Genomic DNA, 7753 nt, shown 5'->3' on the forward strand with positions numbered 1-7753 from the left:
AAGATGTCTCCCATGGTTGTTCCTTCTCCTTCTACCTCCTTCTACTCCTCCATGAGTGGCTAGTCTTCTTTTCTAGGGTTTTGATGAAACCCTAGCCATGTAATTATGTAGTTTTCTTTTTTGATTTTATATTATGTAAAGGTTTGAACCATTGTATGGTGTTTTAGAAATTCTTTATATATAATTTTCATTATCTTTTCAAATATTTGACTTTCTGTGATTGTTGAATATTATCCATACATGAGTTTTCTATTCCTTCACATTCAAGGTATGGGACGAACCATGCTACGAGCAACGAGTCGTATCACTACCCTAGTTTAGAGTGAACGATTCGTATTACTTGAGATGGTTCGTGCTCGTACATTGAATGTGATGATCTTCTTGTTAAATGCTTTGAGCTTGTAGTTGTGAAGCATTAATTCGTTCAAACCATAGCATAATTAATTTCAATTGGAAACCCTAATTATGTGGTTAGTGGTGAATTCTCTACCCTAGAATTTTTCCCCAATTTAGTAAATCCAATTTCATTTATTATTGATAATTTAATTCCTTAGTTTAATTTATTTGTTATTAAATTAGGTTATGATCATTCAATCTTTTTATCAAAATTAATTTAGGAATTTAACAATTAAATTAGTTTAATTTCACAATAGTCCCTGTGGATCGATACCTGGACTTGCCATTATTCTGATAGAATTTGGTATAGTTTAGTATTTAATTTTGGTGTGTTCAACGACCCATCAATTGTAAACATGAAGGGCGAAAGTGAAAAAAAATCAAATTTAAATGGCCAAAGTGGGAAATATCAAATTTAATGGGCAAAAGTGAAAAAATTAAATTTAAAGGGTCAAAGTGGGGTGCCTTTATTTACATACCATAATTTGTCTCAAGGCAAACCACTTCTAAAGGCACACCTTTAATAATTTGGTAAATATATATTTTTCTCATCACACACCACAAATTTACATATTTACCATTACTCACACACCCATCCATAACAGTATACACACAAACTCCCATATTTACCCTCACTCAGTCACACACCCAGCTTCTTCCATCTCTCCCCCTCCATTCTTTCTCTGTTTCAACCAGTGAACACAATCTTGGTACTCCGACAGTTGGTATGTAAGGTTTTCGAGGTGTGTCATGAACCCAACTGTAGGGGAATTGGGATTTACTATTGACTACTGAGCCCTCCCAACACAGCAAAAAAATCCAAAAAAAGAAAAAGAAGGAAAAGTAATGGGTTTGCTTGACCACACATTCGTAAGAAAAACTCCTTTGTGAATTAAGTTGCATTTCCTTCACACATAAGTTCTAGCACTTTTGACATTGTTATTGCATCTGTGACTGCAATACGGAAGTTTTTTTTTATGATGAGTTTGTATACCATGTAAATAGACATTTATAAGAAGGTTGCCTGTTTGCGATGATCTTTTGATGAATGGCATCTTGCTGGAGTAATGCTTAACTATGGTTATTGATTCTCTTTTATTTGTAGATGTTTTTGGTACATTTTATTTGTGTATTTTTTTCTTCTCTCCTCCTTTTTGGATTTGGAAACAAATTGAAAGAAATGGAAGGTAGAAGGAAGAGGGATCCTTTATGGAACACTGAAGAAACTGCAGGAAGCAAATTTCATATGATGCTAAAGTTTGTCTTTCTTTTCATGGCCGTTGACTCTTTTTCTTGATTTTTGATCCTCATACAACAGTGACTGATTTCTCTATACTCTCTTCGGGTGAATCGGGTGTGCTGTACTTTTACGAACAAATGCATGTTGTTCGGTTGTAATTGGTCGAACATGTGTAAGTTGTTCGATTGTAGTTAGTCAAACAACTATAAATTGTCCAGTTGTAGTAAGTAGATCAACGATATAGGCCTCGATTGGGAACTCTTCATTTTAGCCAAAAAGTCAAGAAGTTACTAAATTAGCTAAAAAGTCAACAACCCATACCAAAAAGTCAAACATTCTCTTTTCTCTCTACTTTTTGCATATCTTTTCATAAAAAGTCAAAAAGTCATCCCAAACATACTAGTTTTTTTTAGCTCATATTTTAGCCCAATAGCCAAAAAGTTACTAAATTAGCCTGTTCCCAAACGAGGCCATAATATCCACCTTTGGTTAACCGAACTATACCAACTATTTACCACTCAGCAAGTAAACGAAAACGAAAACAAAAATAACAAAAAAAATAACCTCTTCCTTGCTCCATTGTTCCGAATCAAAGTTGCCAGACACATCCTTCATTGAATCCATTTAAAATCTTCAATAATACTATATTTTTGATTATTTGTTGAAGGGTTTTTGGTTTTGGTTTTAGGGTTTTTGGATTCTTGACAAAGAATATACGTAAGGAACAAGTTTGAAATTGATAATTTATATTATATTCATTTTTGTCCTTTACGGTAAATACACAAATGGTGTGTATCATAACTTGTCCTCTATAGTCATTTCACTTAAGGTTAAAATTGTAATAAAAAATAAATTAATTAATAGTTTGCCTTGAGAGAAAATGTGGTGTGTAAATAAAGCCTCCCGTCAAAGTGGGAAGGATTGCAAATATAAAGGGCCAAAGAGAGAAGGATTGCAAACATGAAGGGTCAAAGTTGGAAAAATCAAACTTAAAGAGCCAAAATGAGAAGTAGATGAAATTTTAGGGGGGGGGCAAAGTGTAATTTACCCAATTATTTAAAGATTTTAAATCACATAATACTTAATTTCATTTTCATCATTAATTCGTTAATTATATGAATAAAAATTAATGTTTCATCTTATATATTGAAATATATATTCTACTTAATTTTTTCCCCCCCCCCCCCCACACCATTTGCATTAGTTCTTATCACTTTAACCTAATTTAAAGAAAAGTTGATGTAATTATGTTAAAATTATGGGAGTAATTGTATTTTCTCCAAATCTCAGAAGAGGCTAATGTAATATACCTACATATAATTATATCAAAATTATGGGCATAATTGTATTGTAGACACTCAAATTTTTACGTGTCTTGATCGCTATCTGATTAATGAAGACAAATCAATTTTCTTGATTAATCAAAATTAATATGGTCAAAATTTTCAAATAAAAAATACTAGAGATCTCAAAAGTTCTACCAAATTTCTCATATGGGTGTAGAACCCACACCATGTGAGTCTCATGTGGGTCCCACACCCATGTGTGACATTTGGTAGAAATTTTGGAGCCTCTAGTATCAATTTTTTCAAATAGATGTGGGTTTTACTAAAATTATGAATCTTAACTCATTTTAAATTATAGGTCACACCAAAAGAAAACTTAACATTTTTTGACACTTGGTCAGCCAAAAAGTGTGGGGCCTATAAAGATATTTTGTCAAAAATTGGTGGAATAATTTAAGTTTAAATTCAAATTTCAATGCAAATAATTTCCATAAAGTAAGAAATAAATTGCTATTTTCTTACTTCTTTTTTTTTTTTTAATCAAAAAAAGAACATTTCGTATGGACATCATAATATTCATGGACTTTAACTCTCGAATAACTCGTTGCTAGATTTAACTCAATCCAAAGGAAGGAACCCACCAACCAGGCAAGAGAGGAATGCATCAATCCCTAACACATGAGGCAGAGTCACAAGCAGAGTACAATACAGTTAGCTTCAACCTTTTGAAATAGCGGACTGCTAATCACACATCCCAAAAATCGAGCCCTGCTCACCTGTGTGGAATGAATGCACCTTTCCACTCCACCACCACCAACGATGGTAAACTCATCTAGGTGCAGGGTAGGAGTACTCACGGTGTGGTTTTGGACGGTTTGATTTGCGATTTTGACCCGCCCGCATATGTGCGATTTGGAAAAATTTGAACCAGCAATCGCCCGCATTACGGGTTGCGGTTTGTGCGGATAGAATTTGCAGATATGCTGGCGGTTGCGAGTGGTTTGCAGATTGGACTTTTTTCTTTAAAAATTTGTTTTTGGGCTTTTTTTCCCCTTGTTTTATAAATATTTATTTTGGGCCTTATTCCCCCATTTTCTAAAATACTCAACATTAATAATTAATGAATTAAAACTTATAAAATTGAAAACACAATAAAATCAATTCCTAATACAAACAAATCATTCAAAATTCTAAATTTTTAAATAAAATCATAAACTAAGACAAGCACATCTTTCAAAATCTTAAACTAAATCATCAAAATCATTCACTATTCAGCAATACAATTAAAGTAAAATTATTTAAAATCCTAAACTTACCTAAAAGTAATTCTTCATTAATTTTTACATTCATCCAAAATGCAATAATAAAATAACAATAAATTGTTGTCAAACTTCATCCAATTCAAACCCATTAAGAGATTAGGGTTTGGTTTGTTGGGCAAAAATATCTAGGTTAGGATGAATGAAATCAACGGTCCAAGCGAAAAAACATTAAGTGCGGGATCCAAACTGCATCCGCCTACATTGTATTTGCAAAATCGTCCATTTGTATGCAAATTGGTTCGGGTTGTGCGGTTCAAAAAACCCTATGTCCAGCCCTAGTGTACGGATGTGATTTTGGCCCGGCTCGACCCATGTAAGGCTTCGCAAGCTCCCGCAAAAATTTGGAATGGGTCAAAAAATTAGGCCCAGGGGGTATTCGAGCCTTGGCGCGGGCTGATAGGCCGGGCCTCGAACAGAGGTGGTGGGCCTGGGCTTGGGCTCGGGCTCGGGCTTAGGCGGATCTGAACATTTTTTTTGTTTTATTTTTTATTTTTTCTACCAAGATTTTATTATTTTCCACTAAAAAAGACACTAGGTCTTGGGTGGGTTGGGCCTCGGGCCTTAAGAGGGCCCACGGGCCAGGCCACAGGTTGGCCTGAGCTTCAAAATGATCACCCAAGCCCAGGACCAGGGTTTCAGACTGGGTTCGGGGGCGAGTTTCGGGCCGCCCACAGGCCGCGGGCCATCTTTAAACTCCTATCTAGATGGTAAACTCATATTACTTTAAAGGGTAAATTACACTATTTTTTTCTTAAAGTAAAAGAAAAAATATATATAATAAATTTCATAGGTTTGGCATAACTATATTGAATTATTTATGACAAATTATACTTTGCCCTCCTAAAGTTTCACCTATTTTTCACTTTAGCCCTTTAAGTTTGATTTTTTTCACTCTGACCCTTCATGTTTGCAATTCTTCCCATTTTGGCCTTTTAAGTTTGATTTTTTTTCACTTTGACTCTTCAAGTTTGCAATCCTTCTCACTTTGGCCTTTCAAGTTTGATTTTTTTTTACTTTGACTCTTCATATTTACAACGCTTCCCACTTTACTCCTTGACTAACTTCCATCCAAAAAACTAACAGAATTTGCCACATTACCAACACATTAGCTCTATGTGTAATGTAAAAAAATCATTAAAGATGCAAAAAATGAAATATAGAAAACAAAAAAAATAGAATTTTTTTTAGTCTTTAGTATTTTTTTTTTACCAAATTTATTCATAAACATTATTACATTATAGATACATTTAGATTGGATGCACCTAGAAAACATAAAAACAAATTTAACTCGAAAAAGAAAAAAGTTTACTAATGACGAAAAAATATATATGTATATATATACTGACTCAAACACCTCAATTATCAATTCTGAAATGAAATTTTACTATCATTTTTTTCATCTTTAGTAAACTTTTTTCTTTTTTTAGTTAAATATATTTTTATTTTTTTAGGGAAATCTAATTTAGACGCATTTATAATGTAATAATGTTTATGAATAAATTTGAAAAAATTCACTAAAGACTTAAAAAAAATTCTAATTTTTTTGTTTTTTATTTTTTGCATCACTAGTGAATTTTTTACATCACATATGGAGTTGATGTGATGGTGATGTGGTAGATTTTGTTTGTTTCCTGTTTTTTGAAAATACTTTTCAGAAAATTATACTTTTTTGTTTTCCTTATTTTATTGTTTTTACTGAATTTTTTTTAATATTTTAAGTAATTTTTTAATTTTTAGACACACCTAACATAAATACACTTAAAAAGTATAATTTTTGTGAATTTTTTTTAAAAAAAATTCACTAAATACCAAAAATACAAAAATTCAGTATGTTTTCTGTATTTTTGTGTATTATTAATTTTTTAAAATATTTTTTCACAAATATTTTACTTTTAGATACATTTAAGGAAGGTGTATCTAAAAAAGTAAAAAAATGCTTAAAATTTTAAAAATATTCATTAAAAACAAAAAAACACAAAAACAAAAACTCAATTTTCAGAAAATTGAAACCAAACACACTGATTAGTCTTTTGGATATAAGTTAGTCTAGGAGTAAAATGGGAATGACTGTAAACACGAAGGATCAGAGTGGGAAGAATTGTAAACATGAAGGGCCAAAGTTGAAAAAATCAGATTTAAAGGGCCAAAGTGGGAAAAATCAAATTTAAAGGGCAAAAGTGGAAAAATTAAATTTAAAGGGTCAAAGTGGGAAGGATTGCAAATATGAAGGGCCAAAGTGAGAAGGATTGCAAACATGAAGGTTCAAAGTGGGAAAAATTAAACTTAAAGGGCCAAAGTGGAAAATAGATGAAATTTTAGGGGGGCAAAGTGTAATTTACCCAATTATTTAAAGATTTTAAATCACCTAATACTTAATTTTATTTTCATCATTAATTCATTAATTATATGAATAAAAATTAAGTTAATTTTTTTTCACACCATTTGCATTAGTTCTTATCACTTTAACCTCATTTAAAGAAAAGTCGATGTAATTATATCAAAATTATGGGAGTAATTGTATTTTTTTCAAATCTCAAAAGAGACTAATGTAATATACCTTACATATAATTATATCAAAATTATGGGCATAATTGTATTGCAGACATTCAAATTTTTACGTGTCTTGATCGCCGTCTGATTAATCAAGACAAATCAAATTTCATGATTAATCAAAATTAAGATGGTCAAATTTTTCAAATAAAAAATGTTAGAGATCTCAAAAGTTCTATCAAAATTTCTACCAAATATCTCACATGGGTGTGGGACCCACACCATGTGAGTCCCATGTGGATCCCACACCTTTGTGAGATATTTGGTAGAATTTTTGAGGCCTCTAATATCACTTTTTTCAAATGGATGTTGGTCTTATTAAAATTATGGATCTTAACTCATTTTAAATTATAGTTCACACCAAAAGAAAAGTTAACATATTTTGACAATTGGGTCAACTGAAAAGTGTGGGGCCCATAAAGATATTTTCTCAAATATTGGTGGAATAATTTAAATTTAAATTCAAATTTTAATGCAAATAATTTCCATAAAGTAAAAAATAAATTGTTATTTTCTTGGAAATTAAAATCAATTTTGAAGTTTTCAAAATTAACCCTTCTCTCCTAAGCCCACAAATAAAGGCTCTCACTATGTGGATGGGGGACACATTTTTTGGCTAATAGTCTTACAAGCTTCTAAGCAAATTTGAGACTCTGCCAAATTCTCTTCTTAAAATTCTTTTTAAAGTTCCTCAAATTTAACAGAGAGAATTATATTATCAAGCACTCCAAACTTGTGCCAATTCTTTCAAATTACAAATGCAAATTTGGTTTCTCTTTTTAAAGAGATCATTTCAAGACTCGTTTGAGATCAAACCGTTCAAACCCTCGATCAAGCCTCTTTTCTCCAAGTTTCTCCTTTAAAATACTTGAAAAAATTCATCAACTTGTCTAGTTCAACAACAAACTTTTATAGTCGTTGGATTGGAACTATTTCGGAGGTCGAATTAAAGGATCTAC

This window comes from Camellia sinensis, chromosome 4 (genome assembly GCF_055761805.1).
Source record: "Camellia sinensis isolate YWXY chromosome 4, ASM5576180v1, whole genome shotgun sequence".
Taxonomy (NCBI): domain Eukaryota; kingdom Viridiplantae; phylum Streptophyta; class Magnoliopsida; order Ericales; family Theaceae; genus Camellia; species Camellia sinensis.